Consider the following 27,796-nt stretch of genomic DNA (forward strand, 5'->3'; position numbering starts at 1 on the left):
AGCATCAATTCTTCGGCGATCAGCCTTCTTTATGGTCCAGCTCTCACTTCCATATCTACACCTATAGACCAGTGATTTCCCCAAGTGGACAATGGGTGGCAGGGGGACACAGGAGGTGCAAACGATTATCAGACTTTGAAAACTGGCTTCACTGGATCAAGTCTACCAGTTTTCTTGAATGAATTAAACTAAATAACTTTAATTGGATTTTGAATCCAATCAAACCCAAATTATCCATGTTTGTCTTCAAACACACTCCCATGCTTGACACCAGTGAATATTGACACTAATCCACAGTCGATGTTTAAAAGAACTGACAGAAAACTCTCTGCAATGAATTGCTATTGTTTTGTGTTTTATTGTGTTATTCTTCTTAGTGGTTCGTACAAACTGCTATTCTGAATAATGCTTTTTATATGGTAGGGTAGGGGGCATTGGGGAGGAGTTTATGGAACCGAGAGGGCGGTGACCCAAAAAGGTTTGGGAACCAGTGCTTTAAATTTAAAGGATGCTACAACCAGAATTGTCTTCTTCTTAAGAACAGCCTTCGTCATTCTCTAATAGCTAAAGATTGATAATTCTGAAAAGGGAGCATTCATTGGACAGTATAGGCATATTGAAAAGAATTCTGCCCTCCACTCCTGTTATTTAAGCTTTGGAAGTGTTGCTACTCAAGGGCCTACTTAGGAACAGTAACTGCTCATGTGAATGTGACAAGAGAGACAGAAACACATGGAGTGTTAGAAACTGAGAAGCAGGACATTCCTGAATATGAGATCTGTATTCTTCTAGGAGTTCCAACTCTTCTTTTAAAAAAATATTTTCCATCTCTGGCTCAAACCCACAGAATAAAGCAATCTGGAAAGTTTAAATGCAAAGAAATGCACACAGCCTCAGAAGCTTGATAAGGTGTTGGCTGGCCGTGCCTCCTTGGGGTTTCCCGGGATGCATGTGGCATTGTAGTCTAAATCACTGAGCCTCTTGGGCTTGCCGCCGAATCCCTGCGATGGGGTGAGCTCCTGTTGCTCTGTCCCAGCTCCTGCCAACCTAGAAGTTCAAAAGCATGTTAGTGCAAGTAGATAAATAGGTACCATTGTGGCAGGAAGGTAAACAGCGTTTCCGTGCGCTCTGGTTTCCGTCACAGTGTTCCGTTGTGCCAGAAGCAGTTTAGCAGTTTAGCAGTTCCAGCAGCTGGTCGCATGAGCTGGAAAGCTGTCTGTGGACAAACACAGGCTCCATTGGCCTGAAAGTGAGATGAGCACCACAACCCCAGAGTCGCCTTTGACTGGACTTAAACGTCCAGGGGTCTTTTACCTTTTTACCTTTTACTTCGGGGTTTCTGGGAGGATTATTTTCTAGTCCTTCCTAGAGATGTTTGGGATTTTCAAGGATCATTTTGCTTGCAAATCATGGGCTCAGCTTGAGACCGACAGCCATTCTCACAACTGGCAAACATCTGTTTTGGCCCCTTCAGCTCATTTCAGTTCCTTGGTTATTTGCCTCTGCAAGACCTGCACATTTAATTCTGTTTTGTCATTTCCCCTCAACGTTTTGCTTTGTGGTGCAATGCAAGTACCTTCCTCTCCTGAAAGCCTTTTACTTTGAGTTGAAATCTCAGCCTTGCCCAACACCCATAAACACAAGGATGTGCAAATAACCCAAGATCAGGGGTGTACCTAGGAGTTGGTTGGGTTGGCCTCCGCCGAGGATGCAGGCTCAGTGTGTGTGCGTGCGCGCTATAATCACAAAGAAAAAAAGTGGAGAGAGCTGGTGATTGCCAAAGGCACAAGGGATGGGCGGACGTTACCTTGCCAAAAGTGCAGGGAAGCATCTCCCCAATATGATCAGCAAGGTTGCATGCAGTGAAGGCTGGCCTACCAGGACAAGTGGAGCACAGCTCCACCAACCTTGATCAGTCCACACTTCCCTGCCCTCTTACAACCTCCAAGGACAAGGGCTGCTTGTCAGCTTCCTCCTCCACCTCCATGTTTCCTAGAAGAAATCATCAGGGAGGAGGATATGGGCAAAACTTAAACTGTTTGGCTCTGACTGTCGTGGACTATGGCTCCCCTGCCTCTCATTGGCTTTGGCTCTCCTACTGTTTACTTTGCTGCCTTTTGCTCTACCCAATGGACCTCTTCCACCACTGGTTGCATGTGACTCTGACAAAAATTGCTTCTCTGAAGCTGTTCTTTGCATTGGGACGAAATCTCCCATTAGTGCCAAATAGCAGCTCTGGGGAAATGCTGTTCATTAGGATCACAGGTGGAGGGATGAGGGTTAAACTCAGTAATTATCACACACACATGGCTGCTATTTGCATTTTTTTAAAGATCCTGTGCATTAAATGCAAATACACACTGAACATTTGGCTCTATGTTTTGGAGTTAGGCCTCGGAAAGATAATAGCAAATCTTTCTTGGGTAAATTGAGGACTTTTGTCATGCCATTCTCTTTTGTTAGATATCTTTAGCTCACCAACAAACTCAGAGAGAATCCGCTCCCCTCCAGACTTCATTCCTCTAACTGAGGTCTCCGAATTATTTATGAGTCCCTTCATATGGGCTGGCCCCCAGATCCTTTTATATATATCAGCTCTAAAAGAATATTGAGTGTTTTGTGGCTAAAGCAAAATCTGCTAAGTGAGTTACATGATAAGCAAAAATAAAACTTAGTGAGTCTTGAAATAATATTATTAAAAGGGGGAGCTTGAACAAACAGATTTGCATGTGGTTTTTCCAAATGTTCAACCCCCCACATCCCAGTTATTTTATAAGCTGTGGAGATTCAGGAACTTAAGGGACACGAGAGGAACCCAGAAATTGCAATACCAGACAGACTCTCCTTGCCTCTTAATACTAAAGGGGATTATTATTTACACTGATGTAGTCCCATAAAGTTCCTGCGAACCTTTCCTTTCCTAGAGTACAGCAGACATACTGTTGTATTGTGGGGGGTCAGCAGTAATTCATTTCCCCCCCTAGATAGAATAAATCAGAAGTTTCTAAACATTTTGGCCCTTCAGAGTTGAGTATCGTCTTAAATTCTGGAGCACATTTGCTGTTCGTTCGGGGTGCTCTTTGGGTGTAGTGCCACTCCCTCCCCCCCATTCATATCACATGATTCCTGAGTAGTCCCATGATCCTACTATGCCACCAGTCATTACACCACTACAGTGGTACCTCAGATGCGAACGGGATCCATTCCGGAGCCCCATTCGCATGCTGAAGCAAACGCAACCTGTGTCCGTGGGTCGCGTTTTGCTGCTTCCGCGCATGAGCATGACATCATTTTGACCATATGCGCATGCACGCATGACAAAACCCGGAAGTAACGCGCTCCGTTACTTCTGGGCCGCTGCAGAGCGCAACCCAAAAATACTTAACTTGAAGCACATTTTTTCCGAGGTATGACTGTATTTGTTGATAAAGGCACAACAGCAGGCCAGGCCACTGAGCAGTTGGCAACATAGGCAATAACTTTGCTCTCTACTGATGAAACACATGGGTATGGGTGTATAGGTCTACAAGTATTCATGCCCACCCCATAGCACTCCAAAAAATTATTTCAGTATTTGTTGCCTCCTGAGCTACACACATTCCATATATTTAAAGTTCACCCCCCCCATTCCTGGGAACTGTAGTTTACCCCACCCAGAGTTACAATACCTAGCACCCTTAACGCACTACAGTTCCCAGGATTCTTTCAGAGAAGTCATGCATTTTAAATGTGCTATAAATGATGGTGTGGGTGTTTCGTTCGTTGTTCATGAGTACTTTTATTATGTTTGTAGTTATGTGATTTTATATATATATATGTTGTAAACCGCTTTGAGCATGGTTTCAAGTTTGGAAAGGCGGCATACAAATAAAATGATGGGTTGACTGAAGATTGCAAACTCTGCATCCTTAGTAAGGAAGGAAGACTTGGGAGAGAGAAAAAAATCAATGCCTGAGCCTGAGCATGATGTGCAGTATGAGATCAAACAAGCCAAAGGAAGACGGGGGCAGAAATGTTCCAGAGAGAACATTTTAAAACAGAGCATGAGATGCTTCAGGGGAAACTGAGCGGTGCATAGGAGCAAATGAGAAGAACCCACCTCGGCACCTCAATTGCTTCCTAACCAAACCCCAAAGGAAATGCATGTGAATGTCTGCAAAGACAGGAGACTGTAAAGCAACAATTTACACTGACTAGCGGCCAGCAACGGATCTGCCATCCATAATGAGTCAGAATTTGGAGACGGCGCTGCAGCTTGAAGAGGGCGGTAAGAGCTAAGCTGAAGCATCTGCTTTGGCTGTGCTAGCAGTGAAAGTTTTCACAGCTGCCAGACTGAGTTCTTTCCCCCTGCTCTGATTTTACGTGCTTTTCGCAGGGCTGGTCTAGCAAGCAGCACCACATAACTTTACCATTTGCCTTATAAAATGAAGCCTTTATGCGCCGGAGCCCCACGTGTCTGGTAACCTCAGCCGAGAGGAAAACCTGCACAGGAAACGCAGTCTGGTGGGCCAAGATTTCGACATTGGCCCATTTTGGCTTCAATAAGCTGTCAACAAAATATAGATGTTTGCAGTCGGGGTAGGAGGGACCCTCTACTGCTTCAGAACTGCAACCACAAACCAATGCTGAGGGTTTTATAACAACGAAGGGCCAGAGCTTGGTGGAAGCGCATCTGCTTTGCCCACAGGATGTCTTGGGCTCCTCACCCATCATCTCTAGATAGGTCTGGGAGATAGGTCAGTGGAGACCAGCCTTTCCAAACCTTTAGACCCCAACATCAGAAGAGCCTGCTGCATCAGGCCAATGGCCCACCTAGTCTAGCATCTTGTCCTCACAGAGTGACCAAGCAGATCCCTGTGGGAACAACAAGTAGAACTCAAGCCCAAGAGCACTCTCCCCTCCTTTGCTTTCTAGCAACTGGTATTCAGAAACATTGCTACACAGAGGCCAAGCATCGCCATCTTGGCTAGGAGCCCTTGATAGCCTTCTCCTCCACGCATCTGTCTAAAGGCCATCCAAGTTGGTGACCATCAATGGGCCATCTGTGGGAACGAGTTGCATAGTTTAACTATGTGCTGCTTGAAGAAGTCCTTTCTTTTATCCAAGACGTTCTTGGACTACCGTACCCACCATCCCTGACCATTGGGCCACACTGGCTGAGGCTGATGGGAATTGTAGTCCAGCAACATCTGGGGAACTAAAGTTGGGAAAGGCTGAAGTAGACAATGCTAAGCTACAAATAGACCAAAGGTCTCATACATTACAAGGCAGAATCCTATGAGAATGAAGTTGCTTTTACCGTCCTAAAGCTCATTTCTCTGCTTGGGTTCCTAAAACTTCTTTCCTAGACAAAATTATTATTTTTGTCCAGACTGTACCTTCAGTGGGCATGATCTGCTCCTCCAGTCTGGTGCATTCCAGTTTCTCCAGACTACAGTTCTGATCATCCCTGACCATTAGTCATGTTGGCCGAATCTGATGCATGTTCTTGTACAAAGGGGCACCAGCTTGGGGAAGACTGATCTAAAGGACAATATCTTTCCAGTGTGTATTTCTGAGATAGGAAAGGGAAATTAATATTTGCAAGCTCCATAAATGATGCAAGCAGGAGGCCGTACCAACAGAACTTTGTTCCTCATGCAACAATAGCCAAAATGGCTTTTGTGTTTCATAAACTACTATTTCCTTTCAAATGTTTGTAGAACATCCCCCACTTCTTTTAGTCACTATTCTTACCATAGGAACTTGCTCAAGATTTTGGATCTGCTCTTTCGCATGCACCCAGCAGAAGATCCTGAGTATGAGATCCCGTCTATCAAGACAGCCAGTATTTTATTGACATAGCACAACGCTTTGTTAAATCAGACTCAGGAATCCACTGACCTTTCTGATTACCACATCTGTGGAATTAAAGCAGGGAAATATTTTCTCAGAAGCCCCCCACAAAAAATATATTCTTGTGGAGAGTGATGACAAAACCCTCATGGAAAGTGGTGATAAAGCACAGCTCATAATTGCCCATAAAAATCAAAAACTCACCGCCGCATATCCATAGCTGCCAAAATATGATTTGCAAAGAGAACAAATATTGGAGGAGGAAGAAGAAGAAGCGAAAGCTATTGGTTCAGAGGTGCTTTGCTAGTCAACAGATTTCATCTACCACACAGCTGCAAAGAATTAAGTAATCAGGCTTAGAGGCCAAAGACTAAACATGCTGAAGATTACATCCTTTGAATGTTCATTGTTGCCAACATCATTAGAGAAATGGGCTCAATCTCAAACTTCAGAAGCTGAGTGAAGAAGCAGAAACAAGCCCACTCTTTTTGGATATGATGAATTGCGGACCTACAAAATGGAGATATCACAGTTGTCCTCACAAAGAGATGGGAGTAACTATAACAATTCTAATTTATCTCCTTTTCTCATTTTTCCTGTCTTAGATGCAGTTTCCTCATCATCAATTTGTGGTTGTTGTTTTTTAACTCCTCATGAAAGTTTACCAGCATTTTAGCACAAACTTCTAATATGCCAAATTTTTGTATTCAATTTTGCATAAAATACATATTTTGCAAAACATATTTTCCCTAATATAATGCATGCTGTGAACTGCCCTGTGAACTGCCCTGAGGAAGGGCGATATACAAATTTAATAAATAAAATAAAATAAACATTGTATGTTATTTTCACTAGTTTAATTTCACTGCACACAGGTGGTGTAGTGACAATAAAGGTTTATTATTATTATTATTATTATTATTATTATTATTATGCATTTTTAACATATTGCTTGGCTGGAGAACTGCACCACAAAACCTGGAATGACTGTGCTTTGGTTCACATGTTTCAGAAAGTGCAAATTATTTCTCAATTAATAAATGGCTTCTTAAGATGGTTCATTTTTAAATGGGAACTGAATTGAATTTATCCCCCCATCTCTCATACCCTAGCCCTTCCTTTAATGCTTTTTACTGTCCATGACACAGAGATCACAGCAAAAGCCCAGCATCCACATACTTCAGATATTTGAAAACGATTCATGCACACCTTCAAATTACTGCTCAAATCCCTCTGTGTTCCTCCATTAACCCCATCCTCATGTTCCTTCTTACAAATGTCAAACAATATGAATTGCAGGGGGCTGGAACGGGTCTCTTCTAACTCTACAAATATACGATTCTAGGATTCTAAATACAGTGGTACCTCGGGTTAAGTACTTAATTCGTTCTGGAGGTCTGTTCTTAACCTGAAACTGTTCTTAACCTGAAGCACTATTTTTGGGTTAGTGGAGTCTGTAACCTGAAGCGTATGAAACCCGAGGTACCACTGTACAAGAGCTTACTTTGTTTCTGGTTGCAGGGATTGTAAAGCTAAATGTGAAAAAATTATGGATAAAGCGCTGGTCAACTTCAGAAGGCAGAGTGATGGATTGACATGTGTCCAGGGTTGGGTCCACTGCCACAGAGTTGATGTCTCTTGCCCTTCCTCGTGATCAACAGAACCTGGATAAATTATCCAAATTAATCCAACCTTGCAACGTTACCTGCTTGTGTAACAGCTTGCAGAATCCAACTTTTCTTGCCACAATATTAGGATGTTTGCCTTTTTTTAAAAAAGAGAGAGAGAGACTGCATTACACAGAATCTTAGCAGTACATTACAGGATGGGTCCACTGTAATTACCACTTGACTCTGTCACTTAGATTCATTCATGCCTTCCTAATAAGTCCTGCAGCTGGAAAAGTAACCAAGTAACTGCGTTTTAATAGGTCTGTACTGATTTGTGGGTTTATAAGAGTTATAATTATTGAGACAAAATATGTTATCAATTTAGATTTTATTTCCCAACAGTGCTCACCTGTCATTTTATATTATTATTTTTCCAAGGTCCTTTTAATGATGTCACCCCCCCTTAGGTTTCCCCCAAATTCTCCAGCGTTCACTTCAAATGATTGATGGAGGTCTGAAAAACTCTTGAGTGTTTCCAAATCAAATACACTTTGCAGACATTCATATACAGGAAAGGATGGTTAAAATAAAGAATTGTGTGTTTCCTTGAAATTCACCAGCCCATTGATACTGCAGTCGCTTGAATCTCAGTGGAGCTTTTGTGCAACCCAATAAATGCTTTTATTTTATTTTTCCTCCTGAAGGGAGAAAAACATCTCAACAAAGCCATCCATAAGACCTATTTCAAACTTACTTATAGGCTGAGGCATCTACAGGTTTGCAGCCATTGCAAAGTGAAAAACAGTGTCTTCAAATGACGTATTGTGCGCTAAAGCAGCAGGCTGGGTGGATTTATATATTAATTGCCTCAAAATGGTTTGGCTTTGGGACATTTTGTTCATTTTTTAAAAATGGGCTTTTAATAAATGAAGTTCAATATGTTCAGATTCATGGCTCGCATTATGGAAGCGAAAACAGGAGAGCTTAAAATTGCTCAAGATAATAAGCCACTGGGAAAGAAGTTTATCAAATGTAAAAGGCACAACATATTTTACTAATTCCATGCACGGATCAGCCAGTCTTAATCCATCAAGGAACTTCCAATTCTCTCTTCAAATCTGCCCCCAAAGCCCACTTTTGCAAAGCCTTTTCGGAATGGCTGGAGTGAAACAAAGATGTGTTCTCCCAAGTCCACAATCCCAGCATGTTTGCACTCCTGTCTCAGCAACATCTGCACTGGCTTGGTCATGTCCACAGAATGGAAGGTGGCAGGATCCCCAAGGATGTGATCTACAGGGAACTGACCAGGCCCATTGGTAGACCAACTCTGTGTTCCCAAGATGTATGGAAGCAGGACATGAAGGCTGCCAACGTCAATCCCACCATGTGGGTATTGCTTGCGGACGACTGCAGTGCCTGGGACAGGCAGCCAAGTCGTGCCTCTACAGCAGTGACCAATGACTGCTGGGAGGAGCTCAGAGAGAAGAAACGCCATGGGGCATCTGCAGCAGCACAACCCAACGTCTTCATCTGCTCCATATGCAACAAAACATGTCTCCCGTATTCTCATGTCTATATTCACGGCAGGTGATGCAACCTTCCAGCAGTTTGACTTCTCCCAAGATAGACAGATGGCAACTCTTGCCTACTTGCAGCTCATCCTAAGCCTGTATTTACACTCTTTTAGATAGGAGAGTTCTATATTTGATGGGCCATCAGAGAACTGTCCCAGAAGCAGATGGCTAACTTCCTGGCAGGTGGGACACTGTTGCTAACTGGGAAAATAAGGGGCAAGGCGGTTGGAGAAGCACATCAACATAGACACCAGATTGCCTCTGCCAGTGCACTATCCTATCCTACAAGCAATGTGAAGCCTCTGGCAGCAGTCATTAGGAGTTTGGTCCTTCTAGCACAGGAATGTCTACAATGACAAGCAGTGGCTCTCCAGGGTTTCACCTTGATTTTTCCCCAGCCCTACCTGGAGATGTCTGGGGTTGAACCTGGGTCCTTCTGCATGCAAGACAGATGCTCTACCACTGAGCTATGCTTGAGGCTGCATTTAATTCAGAATGGAGCCGGGCTTTTTTGAACCGGGAAGTTTGTATTTTGGCCTCCCCCTTTCAAAGGCTTGCACCATCATTCATTTTAATTGAGTGAAAGAGGTTTGCTGGCAATCACAACAAGAAGAAAATGCTTTTAATGCTGATTTTATGATGCCTTTTTGCTTCTCTTTTTACTGGTGAAGATGTGGTTAATGTGACATGTAGCACAGGAAACAGTAATTTTTAATTTGAGCAATCATCTCAAGACATGTGGCTCTCTAAGTCCAATGATATGATAAACACATGTTTTCCTGTTCACAAGAAGAGGCACAGTCATTAAATGATGCACATTACTGGCCACCGGTTGCTATTTTGCCATAGAAAAAACCCAGCTGTGCCAAGAAAGAATAACGTTAAACTACTGCAGTTTTGTTCTTCCACACAGAATTACCCTCCTATCTTCCTCGGAGTTGTAAACAATGAAAATGAGGATGCTTCCAGATGGGAGCTTTACATTGCAAGAAGGTCCTTGTGATCTCATAAACGGGACACTGGCAAGAGGCTTTTTAACTGGCTGTATTTCACCCAGAAATGGGAAACCTGGATTAAATTTCACCCACATGCGCTCTATGTGGGGCTACCTTTGAAGGTGACCAGAAACTACAACTAATCCAGAATGTGGCAGCTAGACTGGTGACTGGGAGCAGCCGCCGAGACCATATAACACCAGTCTTGAAAGACCTACATTGGCTCCCAGTACGTTTCCGAGCACAATTCAAAGTGTTGGTGCTGACCTTTAAAGCCCTAAACGGCCTCAGCCCAGTATGCCTGAAGGAGCGTCTCCAGCCCCATCATTCTGCCCGGACACTGAGGTCCAGTTCCGAGGGCCTTCTGGCAGTTCCCTCGCTGTGAGAAGCCAAGTTAGAGGGAACCTGGCAGAGGGCCTTCTCGGTAGTGGCACCCGCCCTGTGGAATGCCCTCCCACCAAATGTCAAAGAGATAAACAATTATCTGATGTTTAGAAGACATCTGAAGGCAGCCCTGTTTAGGGAAGCTTCTAATGTTAATAGGTTATTGTATTTGAATATTCTGTTGGAAGCTGCCCAGAGTGGCTGGGGAAACCCAGCCAGATGGGCGGGCTATAAATAATAAATTATTATTATTATAATTATAAATTGGAGCGGGGGTGGGGAATGTGCTAGCATTTGGATGCCAATGATGTTGGTTGGGTGCTGCAAAAAAGTTTGCATGTATGTGGCACACCAATCTCACATTAACACCTACCTGGAAGCACCAATAAGATTGCCAGTTTCAAAGCATTTCACACTGCATGTAGGCAGCCTCAAAGTTATGGAAGGTGTATTTTTTTTAAAAAAAAAGATGACCCATAAAGGAAAATAATATTTATGAATAATTATATATAGGGGACAAAGGAAGCAGCCTTATTCTATATCAGATTATTTTACCATCTATCCCACTGTGGTAAGAATTTATTGCTACATCACTTGTTCATTACCCAGGTGAGGAAACACCTTTTAAAAAAAAACCCACAGAGAACCAAGAGAATAACAGCCAGCCCAACAGATACCAGTTTATGAAACTACTGTGCAGTAGGACAGCCAAACTTAACATGCTTGTTCTAACTGAACCACCAGTTAAAAGAAGGACTGTCATGCATGTTTATATCCCATGACCCGCAACCTTTCTTGATGTATGTAGAAAGATGTATTGATGCCATCTGTCATGGATGCTTTAGCTGAGATTCCTGCATTGCAGAGAGTTGAACGACCTGATCCTTGGGTCCCTTTCAACTCTAAGATTGTATGTTTTATGACTCTTTGTGTCATATGTGTACCGTATATAAGCTTTGTTCTGGTGTGTGTCGTGGCAGTCCTGTTTTATTATGATTTTTTGTGTTCTCATTTTGTATTTTTATGTTGTGAACTGCCATGTAGCCTTCTGACGAAGGGCAGTATGCAAATTTAATAAATAAGCAAATAATAAGTTGGGTTGTCTATTGGTGTCTATATTGTTATCTGGAGATGCTTGCTTATCACAAGGGTGAGGAACCTGTAGCCCTCCAGATGTCACTCAACTACAATTCCCATCATCCCTGGTCATGAGCCATGCTTGCTGAGAATGATGGGTATTGGAATCCAACCACCCGCCACAAGATCCTCACCCCTGGCTTACCACGTTCTTCTCTGATCTGTGCTCACAGGGGAAGACTAAAGCATGGAAAGACTAAACAGTAGCATCCAGGAACTGATTTAACCATTTTTAACATTCTCTTTTTAAATTGTTGAAACCCATCCTACAACCTCTTGGTGATAGGCAGTTAAGAAATCTGGGAAGAGATTATATGCTACCCATCCTTTTTGGAAGTGGTTGGTGGTTTGGCCACTGTTGAAGAAACCTCTTTAGATTCCTTAGAGAAGGGGTGAGAAACCTGTGGCCCTCAGTATAGATAATATAAAACTTTATTCGCATTAGCCAATGGCCATAGCAACAGTAAAGCATTACAGTATATGCAGAAAAGGAAATTTGATATAAGAGCACAATTTAAAGTCCTGAATCAGCCATCAGTTAGTGGCCCTTATTCTGATTGCCCCTGCTATGAACCTAGCAACCTTTGCTGTTATCTGCTCATTTTGATCTGATAGAAGAAAGGACATTGCGGCAGTGGTTGAGCGCCCTGGGATGGTTAGTATGAGCAGGGTGATGATCTCGTTCCTCCGGTCTTTGTAGAGAGTACAGGACAGGAGGACATGTGCCGCTGTTTCGGTGCTACCATCTCCACAGGGGCAAAGACGTTTCTCAGGCGGGATCTTTTGGAATCAACCCTCAAGTACTGCAGATGGCAAAACATCCAGTCTTGCAAGTGTAAAAGCACCTCTGTATTTTGGGATAATAAGTTTGTACAGATATGGGGCCAGAGAATCAAAATGGGGAGGTGGAAAATGAACATACCAAGGGCAGAATTTCCTTATAGTGTGGCCCTCAGGAAGTTGCTGGACTATAGCTCCCACCATCCTTCACCATAGGCCAGAATGGCTGGGCAGATGAGAGTCCAATAGCAACTCAGAGGACCTCTGGTTTCCCACCCCTATCTTAAAGGGATCTAAACTTGCTGTGTGGGGGGTCACAATGTTCAAATGGGCAATGGTACCTGTTCTGTTTACCCTTGGATGCTGCAGATTAGTTGGGCCCATGTGCATCTAGATTTCGCTTGGGGAGTTGGGAACAGGAATCACCTTGGTCTCCCTCTTTGAGTATCTCTACCAGGAAATGGGAGAGCGTGACCCTGCTGACTCTCCTGGACCTCTTTCCAGCTTGTGACACAATCTGGGTATCCTTCTGAGCTGACCGTCTTGTCGGGGAATGAAGGTTGCTTCTTGCCAGTGGCCAAAGCAGAGAAGATCACATTTTTCTGGGTTATGGTGCTTTCAGCTATCTCCTTTTGGTGCACATGAAGTGCATTCAATCCTGAATTGATATTATTTGAAGGATAAACAAACGAAAGCCACTTTGGATTGTCAGCTCTCTTTTCGCCTGCTGTGTAACCTGCTGGGTTTTGGCAGCTTCGAGGTTGAAGCTTATCATGCTCGGACTGGAAGCACGCAAACGTCTGAGCTAGTGGTATGAAATGTGGCTGGGCACTTATTACTGGAGGAATGCTAATTATTTCTTTTATGTGGATAAGCTTCCCAAAGCTGTATCCCATTTAGAGAGCAGCCAGGAACACTGAACACTCGCCCAGTTCTCTTTCAAAGCATACATTTTGCTTTGTTCCTTTACCAGTAATGAGCTGTGATTCACAGGTGTTGATATGGGACTGTTGTGAAGCAACTAGAGCAAATTCCCACTTCTGCTACAGTGGCACTAAACTTAAGTCTATTTCAGTGGCTTAGTATCACAAGATAGGCACATCTTGTCCAGGATCCTCATCTCACAATGGCCAACCAGATGCCTGCAGGAAGCCGTAAAACTTGTGACCCCTAGCAAATGATATTCAGAGATACTATCTCCAACATTGGAGGGAGAACATAGCTATGATGGCTAGTTGCCAATGGTAGCCTTATCCTAGGGACATGGGTGGCCTGTGGTCTAAACCACTGAACCTCTTGGGCTTACTGATCAGAAGGTTGGTGGTTCAAATCCGTGCGAAGGCGTCCCTGTCCCAGCTTCTGCCAACCTAGCAGTTCGAAAACATGCCAGTGCAAGTAGATAAATAGGTACCACTGTGGCGGGAAGGTAAATGGCATTTCCATGTGCTCTGGTTTCTGTCACGGTGTCCCATTGTGCCAGAAGCAGTTTAGTCATGCTGGCCACATGACCCAGAAAGTTGTCTGTGGACAAATGCCGGCTGCCTCCGCCTGAAAGCGAGATGAGCACCACTACTCCATAGTCGCCTTTGACTGGACTTAACTGTTCAGGGGTCCTTTACCTTTTATCCTCAATTAATTTGTGTAATCCTCTTTTAAAGCCACCCTAGCTGCTGGCCACAATTACATCCTGTGGAAGTGAACCCCATAGTTTAGCTATGAACTGTGTGAAATAGTACCTACCTCCTTTTGGGTCCCCAGTTGTGTGCATAGGACCATCTCATAGGCATCCATTTGTCCTTGCAGGGGCTCTGCTGAAGAAGAACACACGTAGGTTGGAGCTGGGACTGCAGCTGCTCTCTGATTTCCTCACAACATGTGTTTATTGAATACATGAAAGAAGCTTGTAATCATGCACAAATACTCATCAGAGAGTTGTAAACCCTCTAATTAGCTGCAGATTCCTGTTATGTGTATGCTCAGTAGAAGGAATGGAAATAATTGAATTCTCTTCTAATATTAATAATGAATTTATGATTTTGGGTTGTTGTTTTTTTAAAAAAAGATATTTATAGTATGCCCTTCCTCTCTACAAATCCCAGGGCTGCGTACAGAACATAAATCAAATAATAAAATGCATAAGAGCAATACAGCATTAAAATGCCTCATTCAAAATAGGAAGCTAAAAAACAGGTGAGATGATGACATTGTGCAGCTTTACAAACTACTTTGGCAGCTCAGCTAGCCAAATTATTCTTGAGAAATGACAGAAACCCTAGAGAACAACAGAAGCTATATTAATAGTACAGCTTTGAGATCAGGTCATATCATCCCAGCCAATCCCTGTGCTCCGCAAGTGAGGGTCTCCTGCAGATACCATCTTATCAGAAGATCCATTTTGCACAATGTAGGAATCAAGACTTTAGGTGATGGCACCTCCACCTTTGAAATTCCCTCTTCTTGAATATTCATAGAATCATAGAGAGTTGGAAGGGATCCCAAGGGTCATCTAGACCAACCCCCGCAATGCAGGAATCTCAGCTAAAGCATCCACGACAGATGGCCATCCAACCTTTTGCTTTAAAACCTCCTAGGAAGGAGAGTCTACCATCTCCCAAGGGAGACCATTCCACTGTCAAACAGCTCTTGCTGTCGGAAAGTTCTTACTGATGTTTAGTTGGAATCTCCTTTTCTGCAACTTGAAGCCATTGGTTCGAGTCCTGCCTTCCAGAGCAGGAGAAAACAAGCTTGCTCCATCCTCCATGTGACAGCACTTTAGAAATTTAAATATGGCTATCATATCTTCAGGGACGCAGGTGGCGCTGTGGGTTAAAGCCTCAGCGCCTAGGGCTTGCCAATCGAAAGGTCGGCGGTTCGAATCCCTGCGGCGGGGTGCGCTCCCGCTGCTCGGTCCCAGCGCCTGCCAACCTAGCAGTTCGAAAGCACCTCCGGGTGCAAGTAGATAAATAGGGACCGCTTACCAGCGGGAAGGTAAACGGCGTTTCTGTGTGCGGCTCTGGCTCTGGCTCTGGCCAGAGCAGCGATGTCACGCTGGCCACGTGACCCGGAAGTGTCTCCGGACAGCGCTGGCCCCTGGCCTCTTAAGTGAGATGGGCGCACAACTCCAGAGTCTGTCAAGACTGGCCCGTACGGGCAGGGGTACCTTTACCTTACCTTTATCATATCTTCTCTCAGTCTCCTTTTTTCCAGGTTAAGTCTGTTGCCTTCTTGTTGCCCATTGAAGACCTTCCTCATTCAACAAGTTGAGAGGTTTCCTAGTTTAAACTTGTGTTGGAATTGTTATTTTTAGTAAAAAAAAAAATAAGTGCAAACGTTGTGCCCAGGGATGTCAGAGAACTGTAATGAAAATGGAAACAGGAGCAGAAATTGCTAGTACACACTCATTCATCTGCTGTCCAGAACAGAAATCAGTTGAGTGGATATTATTGCCATTTCCTGTTGTTGCTTTCAGTCTGAAAATGATATGCAATTGGTTATGTTTTCTCGACGTGTTTGCATTGTGTTTCCTCTGCACTGAAATGAATGGGGTGGAATAACATAATGACCATGCGGTTTACATAATTAACTCAGGCAATTGTGTGATCTCACCACTGCAGACAGTGAGACAAATAATGTAGATTTTGGCACAAGATGAACTGCAGTGGAATTGAAACAGTGCTGCATGTGATGGAATGGGAAATGTAGCTTCCTTACATCCCTAGTTGTGTCAGTGCTCACATTTGATTTGATAATGCATGTCACATTTCCAGCAACCAAGCTGTTGTTGCACACAACAGTTTTGTCATGAAGACAGGATTTGAAGGCAGAAGTCTAGTCCCCAATCAGCAGAATGAGCAGGAGACTCCAAAGGCAGGAGGACTGACTTACGGCATATTGTAGTAAAGGATAAACATTGCCATCTAAGGAAGGGGTTGGCCATAAGACCACAAAATCCTAAAGATTAAAATTACCCCCTCCCTCTGTTGGCTCTGGGGACGCGGGTGGCGCTGTGGGTTAAACCACAGAGCCTAGGGCTTGCCAATCAGAAGGTCGGTGGTTCGAATCCCCGCGACGGGGTAAGCTCCCATTGTTCGGTCCCAGCTCCTACCCACCTAGCAGTTCGAAAGCACATCAAAGTGCAAGTAGATAAATAGGTACCACTCCGGCGGGAAGGTAAACGGCGTTTCCGTTTGCAGCTCTGGTTTGCTAGAAGCAGCTTAGTCATGCTGGCCACATGACCCGGAAGCTGTACGCCAGCTCCCTGGCCAATAAAGTGAGATGAGCACCGCAACCCCAGAGTCGGTCACAACTGGACCTAATGGTCAGGGGTCCCTTTACTGCCGGCACTAATAATAACTAAATAGAACCTCCATATTCAGAGGCAATATACCAGATAATATCAGTTGCTGTGAGGGAAACATCAATGACCTTCCAACTCTGCTTGTGGCATATGGTTGGCCATTGTAGGAAGAATGTTTTCGGCTCCGTTGAGCTCATGTTCTCATTTTTTCAAAGAGCAAAACTGTGCTGCCTGCTGACCACCAGTCCTCTAGAAATACAAAATCTGACTGTCAAATTCTCTATTATTTTAAACACTGTAAAAAGAAGAAAAAGAAAAGCAACTCATAATACACAAACTCCCTGGAGAGTCAGGGCGTTCACTTCAAACATGTGAGAACACTTTACAAGTATAATTGGGAAGAAAATAAGTTTCCCTGTAGCTGGAGTTGTGCAATTTCTCCGCTGCCGAGGACTGGCACTCAAAAATAAAGAAAAGAGACCTTGGTTCTGCTTGCTAGCTCGGAGGGCAATTCTGCCTGCAGTCTCCGTTTGAATTAGCTCTTTGCTGGTAGACGAGCTTCTGTGTGGAATCCAAGCAAATTCATAATGATCCTCTTGGTAAAACGCAGAACTCTTATTTTCACCAGGATGTTTTAGTGCCATTGCCTTACATCCCAGGCTCTCCTTCCATTCACAGAAGACTCTTTCGACCAGGGGAGGCTTTTGTGAACAGAAAGAGGATAATCTCTCTTTCTCTCTTTCTCTTGCTGCCAATTCCCTTGCCCCTCTGGAACAAAGTTTGTGGGGCAGGTGTTGGGTGCTGTAGAGGAGGGGTGCAACCTTCCACCTGCAACTTTCCAGGCAGTAGCATTTTGTGGGGCAGCTAGGCTTACCTGAGCTCTTGGCACTGGCATGATGGCCTGTCCTGCCAACTGCTACTCCTTGTGGGCCTCTTTATCTGGCTCTTAGGATCATTCCCAGGCCACAGCCCCTCCCCAGGCCACTTCCAATCACTGGCCTTACTTCACACCCTGCTTGAGTGTTTTTGCCTGGCTGGAATCTGTTGTTGCTTCTAACCTGCCTGGAAAAAGAGGGGTGAGTATGACAATTTGGAGTGACAGTAATGCTTCCTGTCATCACTGAGAACTGACTACCTGCTGCCATGCCATGGCCAAATGTGGTTGGCTACCACCACATGACATTGTCACAATGTCAAATCAGAATGAAGGGAGCAAGCACTGCCTTCGGCTTGCCGATCAGAAGGTCGGCAGTTCGAATCCCTGTGACATGGTGAGCTCCCGTTCCTTGGTCCCAGCTCCTGCCAACCTTGCAGTTCAAAAGCACACAGTGCAAGTAGATAAATAGGTACCACTCTGGCGGGAAGGTAAATGGTGTTTCCATGTGCTGCTCTGGTTTCACCAGAAGCGGCTTAGTCATGCTGGCCACATGACCCAGAAAAACCGTCTGCAGAAGCAGACAAATGCCGGCTCCCTCGGCCTGTAAAGCAAGATGAGTACTGCAACCCCAGAGTCATTTGCAACTGGACTTAGTTGTCAAGGGTCCCTTTACCTTTTACTATGGAATTTTAGAGTTGTAAGGGACTCACAGGATCATATAGTCCACCAATGGACAATGCAGAAGTTGTTAGAATTCAGGCTCGGTCAGAGGTATGTGCCTATCTGTCGAGGCACCGGCTGAATTCATTTGACCTCCCTCCGGCGACTCCCGGCAGGAAAAACACACGAGGTCCGTTCCGGCGATTTTCCTCAGGCTGTGAGAAAAACACACCAACTGCTTCTCCTCCTCCCTGTTCCCTGCATATCCCCAGGGAGGGGAATCAGACTCAGACAGAAATGTATCTTACATGCTTTTATTCCTGTCTTTAGCAGTCATACAGTGAAAGATGTCCGCTCTCTTCAACAAACAGAGAGAAACTCCAAACTCCACCCATGTACATCCTGTACAGGTCATATGACACACACAGAGCTCACATCCTGTGCTCAATAAGGAGAATGGACTGCCCCTTTGTTTCCATGGCAACAGTCACATACATCCTGTCTGGCTTTGCAGCCACAAACAGCTGACTGAGCTGCTGGAGCCTTTGCTTGCTGCAGCATTGCTGCTTTAGAATAACATACTCCCCCTAAAGCATCAATGTGTGCTGCGAGCAAAGCGTCATCCAGAGAAGAAAACAAACAGTTGTTATACTTATAACACTCCCCTGTTGTTTCAGTTCCATCCTTGGAACTACCCGCCACTGGTTTTACCAATGTACCTCTCTGGTTGTGTGACTTCCAAGGAATGAGTGCTTCTGCATTACCTTGGTTAACAACTCTCTGTTGTGCCTTTGTCTCTGACTCAGACACAGCTTCAATTTGACCTTGGTCGTTTACAACAGCAACACATGCAATAGCTTGGTTGGCAAACTCTTTTGAATACCTCTTGGGTGGTACACCCTTCGTTGCTCTCTCAGACCTACGTAAGAGGTGCTGCTCTCCCTTGCTTTCTGGTTCAGCCTCTGAACTCTCTGAAGAACCAGTACTAAGCTTAATCAGTGGTTCATCCTCCTCTTCTGAGGGTCTAGTCATTACATGAGATTTCCTCTCAATGACTGTGACAACTGAGCTGTCTGAGCTATCGCTGTCATCATCAGTACTACTGAACTCAATAAGATCAAACTCATCATCATCATCATCATCAAAATCATCATCATCTCCTGTGGGAAATGTGTGAACAATCACTCGCTCCTGTTCAGGAGCACTCTCTAGAAATTTTGTGAGAATCACCTTACCAGATTCAGACAAAATTACTCTGTAGAGACCCTTTTCATAACCCACAAAAATGCCTCTGGCATTCTTTATTCCACCTGGAGCTTCTGTCCTCACATGAGACCCAAAAACCTTGAAATGGGCAACAGAAGGTTTTCTGTGGAACAGTTTCTCAAAAGGAGAACTTCCCAACTCTTTTGAAAACTTTCTCAACCACGTGTAACAAAATGACATTAGCGACTCAGCCCAGTACTCATGTGGCAGATGCGAACTAAGCAATTGCGCTTCCATTCCCTTTTGCAATTCTTTTTTCACTCTAACACAGACACATCTGTTCCAAGCTTCTTCGGAAGCTGCAGTTTTGTGTCTTATCCCTTTCTTCTTCAGGAACCTCTGGAAATCCTGCAAGAGAAAAATTGGCTTCTCATCTGTGCAAAGACAATCTATGTCAGCATCATGCATATTTTTAACCTTGTCACAAAACTCTTTAAACCTTTCTAAGGCTTCTCTCGGTCTCTCCAAAAGATAAATCCAGACAAAACCTGTAAAAGAATCAACACATATTAGGTAATACTTTGCATTGCCTCTAGATGGTGCTAAAGGACCAATCACATCAGCATACACCCGCTGAAATGCCTTGTCGACCCTTGAGGTGACCTGCTTGGCGTTCTTTTCAGCTACACCTGCAAAAGAAATCATGTTAGAATCACAAGAATTACATTCCATGTAATCACTTTGATCAAAAGTCAACAAATACAGTCCATCTTTCTCTTTGGCAGAAAGATACAACTCTCCATCTTTGTAGATCTCGCAGTGTTGATCATCATAGGACAGTTTTAGTCCCTTCTTGGCAATCTGCAAAACGCTGAGCAGATTGTACTTCAACTCTGGAACCAAATAAACATCGTTTATAGTCAAGTTCAGACTTTTAAGATACACAGTCCCAATTCCGGTGGCTTCCAGCTCTTGACCGTTGGCTTGTTGTACAACGAAGCTTTGCTTCTTAAAGGACGAAAACAAATCCCTGCGATGGGTCATGTGAACCGTCGCTCCCGTGTCTAAAACGAAGGAATTCCCCACTTGTGGTGTGGCCTTTAGGGACATCAAAGCCTTTGCAGGCTTCGCCTGTGACTTGGCATGACTTCTGCCTGACTCCTCAGACTTCGTGGAGCTTACCTTGGCTCCTTTGTTCTGACGTGGCTTCCTGCAGTTCCGCTGAAGATGCCCAGTCTGTCCACAATTGTGGCATCGGACAACGTTCAAAGCTACAGCGTCTCCTCCAGTAGCTACAGCAGTGGGGGTGTCTGAACTCCGTTCTTCCCTCCCCCTGTCCTTGACTTCCAGGGCGGCAAGTCTGTCATGTTCACAAAGAACCACGGCAAAGACCCTCTCCGAAGTGAGATCATTCGCTGGGAGGGACCCCAGCTGACTGGCAACGGTTTTGTAAGTCCGATTCAGGCTGTTTATCACCATGAAGCAAAACACTTCCTCCTGCAGACGGAAATTACGTTCCACCATCTGTTGACGCAGAAATTTCATTTCCGTCAGGTGCGCTTGAACATCTCCATCAGGCGCAAGCCTCAGGTTAGTCAGCTTTTCAAAATACAGCAACGCTGAAGAACCTGCATCTCTCTGATGTGTCCTTCTCAACGTGTCCCAAACTTCTTTCGCGTGCTGTAAATCTTGTATATGAATAAGCTGAGAGTCTGACACGCACAGAATTATAGCGGTTCTGGCCTTCACATCCTGTGACTCCCAAGCACGCGTTGGTGCTGCAGGAATGGGGTTCTCAATCACCTCAAACAGTCTCTGATTCTGCAGCAAGGCCTTCATCTTAATAGACCAAGATGCATAATTGTCACTGGTCAAGAGGGGTGGAGAAGGCAGGCTTCCCTTCTTGACATCCATTTTGAGTCCTTGCATTGACTCTTAAACACAAGCCTCTAAAATCCACTAGCTGGCTTGTTTACACTCTGTGCACCTGGCAGCAATAACACTGGCCGCTTGGAAAGTCCCCTTTCAACAGTTCCTTTGTAAGGGCCTAGTCTAAACACGAGCTGTTTTAGCCTCTCTGGGCACAGCCTGACTTCCAGCCCTTATCTTGAAACTGGCCTGCGTTGCTAAGCAACCACATTCCTTTCCTTGGACAGGAAAAACCACAGGAATGTTTGGAATGCAGACTCTTCTCTCTCGGAGCTGTTTTTCCCAAACGTTGCTCCCATGAAGCAGAGAATTAATCCATCTGCATTCACACTCTTAAGCCCGAAAATCTCATACCTGGGCTCCGTAGCTTGGCTTTCAGCTTCCTCTGGTCAGCTTCTGGCTGCAGAGAATCAGCCTCCATCTCAGGCTTCCATGGAGAGGGATGAAAATAGCAGCTCTGCTCCTATTTCTGCAGACTTCCATGGATCGTAGAAACCATCCTCTGCTACCACTGTTAGAATTCAGGCTCGGTCAGAGGTATGTGCCTATCTGTCGAGGCACTGGCTGAATTCATTTGACCTCCCTCCGGCGACTCCCGGCAGGAAAAACACACGAGGTCCGTTCCGGCGATTTTCCTCAGGCTGTGAGAAAAACACACCAACTGCTTCTCCTCCTCCCTGTTCCCTGCATATCCCCAGGGAGGGGAATCAGACTCAGACAGAAATGTATCTTACATGCTTTTATTCCTGTCTTTAGCAGTCATACAGTGAAAGATGTCCGCTCTCTTCAACAAACAGAGAGAAACTCCAAACTCCACCCATGTACATCCTGTACAGGTCATATGACACACACAGAGCTCACATCCTGTGCTCAATAAGGAGAATGGACTGCCCCTTTGTTTCCATGGCAACAGTCACATACATCCTGTCTGGCTTTGCAGCCACAAACAGCTGACTGAGCTGCTGGAGCCTTTGCTTGCTGCAGCATTGCTGCTTTAGAATAACAGAAGTCTCAACTAAAGCATCCCTAACAATTGACCATCCAACCTCAGCTCAAAAACCTCAAATGAAGGAGAATGTACCACATTCACCACATAGCCACATCATTCTGCTAGCCACGTCACCAAAAAGACAATTCAAAATAAGGGAAAGAACTCTCGAAAATTTCCAAGGATTCCTCAATCTGGTTTAGGATATCAGAGCAACCAATCCATCTGCAGTCAGCTGCAAGGCCTTTGCTGCGACTTCAGACTAGATCACCCAGTGCTACCTAAAGAAGCAGGTCAGGCAGAGAAGACAGAACTAAAGGGTACGATTGCAAGCCTGAATGAAGACATGGAAAGGGTGAAGCAAACTACAAAGCACTGCACAGATGGGCTGTGAGGGAGCCTCTCAATAAGGGCACAGGCTTCTCCATCATTACAGCTCTGCCTTACCTTGCTGAGATCAAAGGCAACACTCTAAATGTGAGGTACTACTCTGACCAGCCAACCCATTGCGTCAGTGCAGGGAGAGCCCTAAAACCAGAGCTCTCCTTGGCAGCGCTCCCTGTGCCAGCTGGGTACAGAGAAAGAAGAAAGGGTTGGCTTTAATTCTTTACTGAAGAACAGTGGGAGATTGTCAGGGAAAGGCCTGCAGATTCCCAGGTTAGGAATGTCCTCTTGGACAGCCACAAGCTGTGAATGTGCAGCTGCGAGCTTCCCAGTCCTGAATAATCCCACATCCAAGTCATCCATATTCATGTGCATTTGCGGGGATCATCGCCGGTATGCGGTTTGATCTGCCAACTCTCTGTGCAATTTGCATCCTCCGCTGCGCACGTTTCAGGTTCTGATTTCCTGTGGCTATTAGGCTCTCTCTTTGAAACCGAACCCCTCCAGTAAGGGGAAGAAAGCATGCTTCCTGACTCACACAGAGGGAGCATGGTAACCATCCACATCACGATACACCCAGCAAAGCAGATGTTTCTTCTGAGAAGCAGAGGCTGCCAATTATCACACTCTTTCCCCCTTGCCTAGCCCTGTTTTGGCATCTGCGGCTTGTTTCTATTACAGTTTCACATCTTCACACTTCCCTACTGCAAGCCAAAGAGGCCATTTTGGTTTCCAACCAGGTATAAGAGCAGGGCCCCTCTTGTGGGATGTGGTGGAGGCTGGTGTATTAGAGCAAATGGGGTGCTGCCCCACCGGCCTCATCCAGCTCTCACCAGCCTGCTTTTTTGCTTAGAACCAGCCTTGGAGGGAACTCTGGCTGTTTGTCTCCTCAGTATTGGTGCTGCCCTTGCACTGGACTCCCCTTTTGCGGTGGCCATGATGAAGTTCATTGACTTCAACATGTGGGTAAGTCTGCCCAATTGCATTTCGGGGCTCTCTTGCTCATTCTGCCCCTCACTTTCCCACTGTTCCTACAGGAGCCTCATATGATGTAGTTGTGGGATCATTCAGTCTCATATAACCAGCATGCTCGACTCTAACTAATGCATGGAGGGGTTAAGACCATAGAGTAAGCTGTCCTGCCACCCTGAGACCCGCAGGTATAGGGCGGTATACAAATTTAATAGATAATGATTATAATGATAGCAGTAGTAAGAATAATCAGTGCTTTTTTTCCTTTAATGAAATGTTTAAAGATACTCTCATTTTGACTCAAGAAAACCATTTTACGGTTCAAATCGGGGGAAATAAATTCAGTAAATGGACAAAAGTACAAAGAACATGCATTACCTCATATTACACAGCTGACAGCTCACAGTAACTTCCACATTGGAAGTGTTAGATTCCAACTCCTACTTCATGCATTAAATGCTTGCTTCCATCTGAGACTCAGGAAACATTGTGACAGGAAGTGAGGGGTAGCAATGGAACTGATGATTCACCATGCTAGAGAAGAAATGAAAAATGTTATTTTTTTTAGTTTCTTCCCCCGTTAGATTCATAAAATGTTTAAGGGTATGCATCCCCCTGCATCCCCCCCCCCCGCCAGGAGAAAGCACTGGTAATAATAGCAGCAGCAGCAGTAGCAACAACAACAAGGTCACACACCTTGGGAGGAAGTTCTACCATGTGAACTGACGAGTTAGGATGTCTGGGCTGGTTGCTCCAAACCCAGACCATGTGCCTTTAGCAACCGTCTTTGTGTTTCTATACAAACAATTTCGAAACATTTACCAGTTTGGAACCTAAGTTGCGCTGCCTATCTTTTCTTGATGCTGTATGGGAAAGCACATGAATCTGACCTTTGGAGAATTTGTAAGTAAACCATTTTTAACTTATCAAAGGTGTGTTCTCTTTCTATGCTAAGGGAAAGTGGAAAACTTTAGAAATAACTTAGAAGGGAATATTTTAAAGGTCTAACAGCCAAATGTCTATGCTTTACTTTGCTGCATGCTTTGTGATTTTAAATCTCTGCTGAGGCTCTCTCACCAAAGAGTACTTGCCCCAGACTTGGATCTAGGCAACCAGGGAACTCTCCTTTAATTCTTTTACCAAATTACTAAAGACCAATAGTAGCCAGGAAGTCTCCTATCCCATGGAAGTGTCATGTCACCCAGGCACATGACCTGAAGAAGCATCTTGTGGGCAAGTGTTGGCTGTGTTGGCAGGGTGGGATAAGGAATATTTTTTTAGGGGGGAATTCTATGTGAAAGCTGTCTTGGGAAAAGGGAGGAGCTCCAACACTGATGGCTGGGTGTAAGTCAGTGGCTCAGATTTTTATCTCCCCCACTCCCCATGGGCCAAGTTTGACAAGTGGGTGGTGTTGTAACTGAACTCCCATTCTGAGGTCCTTTGAAATCAAATCGTGTGGGCAAAAACATTGCCTGAAAAGCATCGGCCCATCAGCTGATCTTTGTCACATGCCAAGTGGGACTTTGCAAGTTTTGGTGAGCAACTGATCATTGGCTCTTGCAAAGCCCGGGGCATAGCACTCCTCGAGTGCTGATTGTTGGTGTTTGTGAAGCCTTGTGCACAGTGCTTCACAAGACCTGGCAACCAGCTGGTTTTCAGGGTTTGCAAAGCCCAGTGCCTACGGCTCCACAAGACCCAACAGTTAGCTGGCCACTGGTGTTTGCAGAGCCTGCTTCACAGCATTCCACAAGACCCAACAATCCACTTTGGAACAAGTAAGAAATGGAGATGGCAGTGCTGTACTGCGATCAAGTTCTGGGGTTCTGGGGCTAGCATCACAAGTTCTTTATTAAGACTGCAAACCTAGATGCACCCATGGGACTTACCTCTGCATAGACATGTATAGGAATGCACTTTAAGAAGAGCATGTGCTGATTAGAATACAACTGCATCTGTGCCATCTAAAACAGGAAAGAAGCACATGGCTGGTGTGGACTTTCCAGGTCTTCTGTCTAGAAACTGGCCTCTAGTGCCACTGTATTCTGCTCTGGTCAGACCTCACCTGGAGTACTGTGTCCAGTTCTGGGCACCACAGTTCAAGAAGGACACTGACAAACTGGAACGTGTCCAGAGGAGGGCAACCAAAATGGTCAAAGGCCTGGAAACGATGCCTTATGAGGAACGGCTAAGGGAGCTGGGCATGTTTAGCCTGGAGAAGAGGAGGTTAAGGGGTGATATGATAGCCATGTTCAAATATATAAAAGGATGTCACATAGAGGAAGGAGAAAGGTTGCTTTCTGCTGCTCCAGAGAAGCGGACACGGAGCAATGGTTCCAAACTACAAGAAAGAAGATTCCACCTAAACATTAGGAAGAACTTCCTGACAGTAAGAGCTGTTCGACAGTGGAATTTGCTGCCAGGGAGTGTGGTGGAGACTCCTTCTTTGGAGGTCTTTAAGCAGAGGCTTGACAACCATATGTAAGGAGTGTTCTGATGGTGTTTCCTGCTTGGCAGGGGGTTGGACTCGATGGCCCTTGTGGTCTCTTCCAACTCTATGATTCTATAATCCTGCAGTTTGCCAGCTAGATACTTATGCCTGCTCACAGCAAGACAATGAGCACCCAAGGCTGATTTAAGTTAATTTAAATAATTAGGTATAAATAAATGCATGGTTGGTGTAAGCTTGTATATTTCATATTAGTTATAAGGCGTGTGTGTGTGTGTGTGTGTGTGTGTGTGTGAAATCCTTCCTCCTTTCCAGTATTGCACCTACTAAATTCTAGCACGGTCCCATTTGAAGGAAGGGGGGGAGACTCTCTTCAAATAGCTATTCCAGATCTTGGATGAGGAACGGCTTCTGAAAGAGCGGATGAATCCTAGGACTCATAATGAGAAAATCCTACGAGCTAAAGGGAATTGGGCAAAAAAAAAAAAAAAAAAAAAGGAGCCAGAAATGAAATAAAAAGGGTAAGTGTTGAGGATAATTTGGAGCAATATGGCCATTTCCAAGTCACAAGCAACCTCTGTTCCCAAGATATTTATAACTGAGATTTTGTGTAATTGTATTTCAGTGGGTCAAGACTGAGAAGCAAAGCTGGAAAAGTTGTGTGCTGTAAATACAGGACGCCAAAGAGCAATTGCTGAGCAAAGGAAGGGGAAATCTAAATGGGGAAACGAGCAAATACAAATGAAATCACTAGCTGGAAAGTTACCCACATGTCAGTAGTCAAGGGACATATAGGTTACACTGGCTGGGCTTTCTTTCTTTCCCATAGATGCATGTCTTTGCTTAAATGGCTTTGTGGGCATGCAGTAGCATGCAACATACATGCTTTTCTTAATTTTAGATTAATGACACTCCATTAAAACTGACTGCTTCCACAGATCATGCAATGTTCAGATTTAAAAAAATAAAAAATCAGAAGATAGTAGAATTGGTTTTAGAAATAATGTTTTCCTGGGGCGCAGCATGCCCGAATGAAGTTCTTCCCCACCCCTCTACCCAAGACTTTTAATATGAAATATTAATGTGATGTTCAAGGGGCAGGAGCTGGACCCATGTCAACAACCTTCTGTGTAAGGCTGCATGCTAGAGAAGCTAACCTCCTTTGAACTCTCCAGGCAAATGGCTGGGGTGGGTGGTCTGCCTGCCGGCAATGGACCAATACAACACAAGTGCTTGGTAGGAGTGGGTGAAATTTGCAGGTGTGTTAGTCTTTGGAGGGTAAACACACATTTTACTCTGCAGTTAAAAGAAATATACTTTTTTGCAAGCAATTACTCCTAATATACTATACCCTTGTACAGTGGTACCTCGGGTTACATACGCTTCAAGTTACATATGCTTCAGGTTCCAGACTCCGCTAACCCAGAAATAGTACCTCGGGTTAAGAACTTTGCTTCAGGATGAGAACAGAAATCGCGCAGCAGCGGCGCAGCGGCAGACCCCATTAGCTAAAGTGGTGCATCAGGTTAAGAACAGTTTCAGGTTAAGAACAGACCTCCAGAACGAAGTAAGTTCTTAACCCGAGGTACCACTGTATGTTATTTTCACTAATATATGCATTTATATGCATAATTCACTCTTACACATTACTTGGCTGGAGAGCTGTATTGCAAAATTCAGAGAATTGCAAAATTCAGATGACTGTGTTTCAGTTCACATGTT

The sequence above is a fragment of the Podarcis cretensis genome (assembly GCF_951804945.1).
Source record: "Podarcis cretensis genome assembly, chromosome: 3".
In the NCBI taxonomy this organism is placed as follows: Eukaryota; Metazoa; Chordata; class Lepidosauria; order Squamata; family Lacertidae; genus Podarcis; species Podarcis cretensis.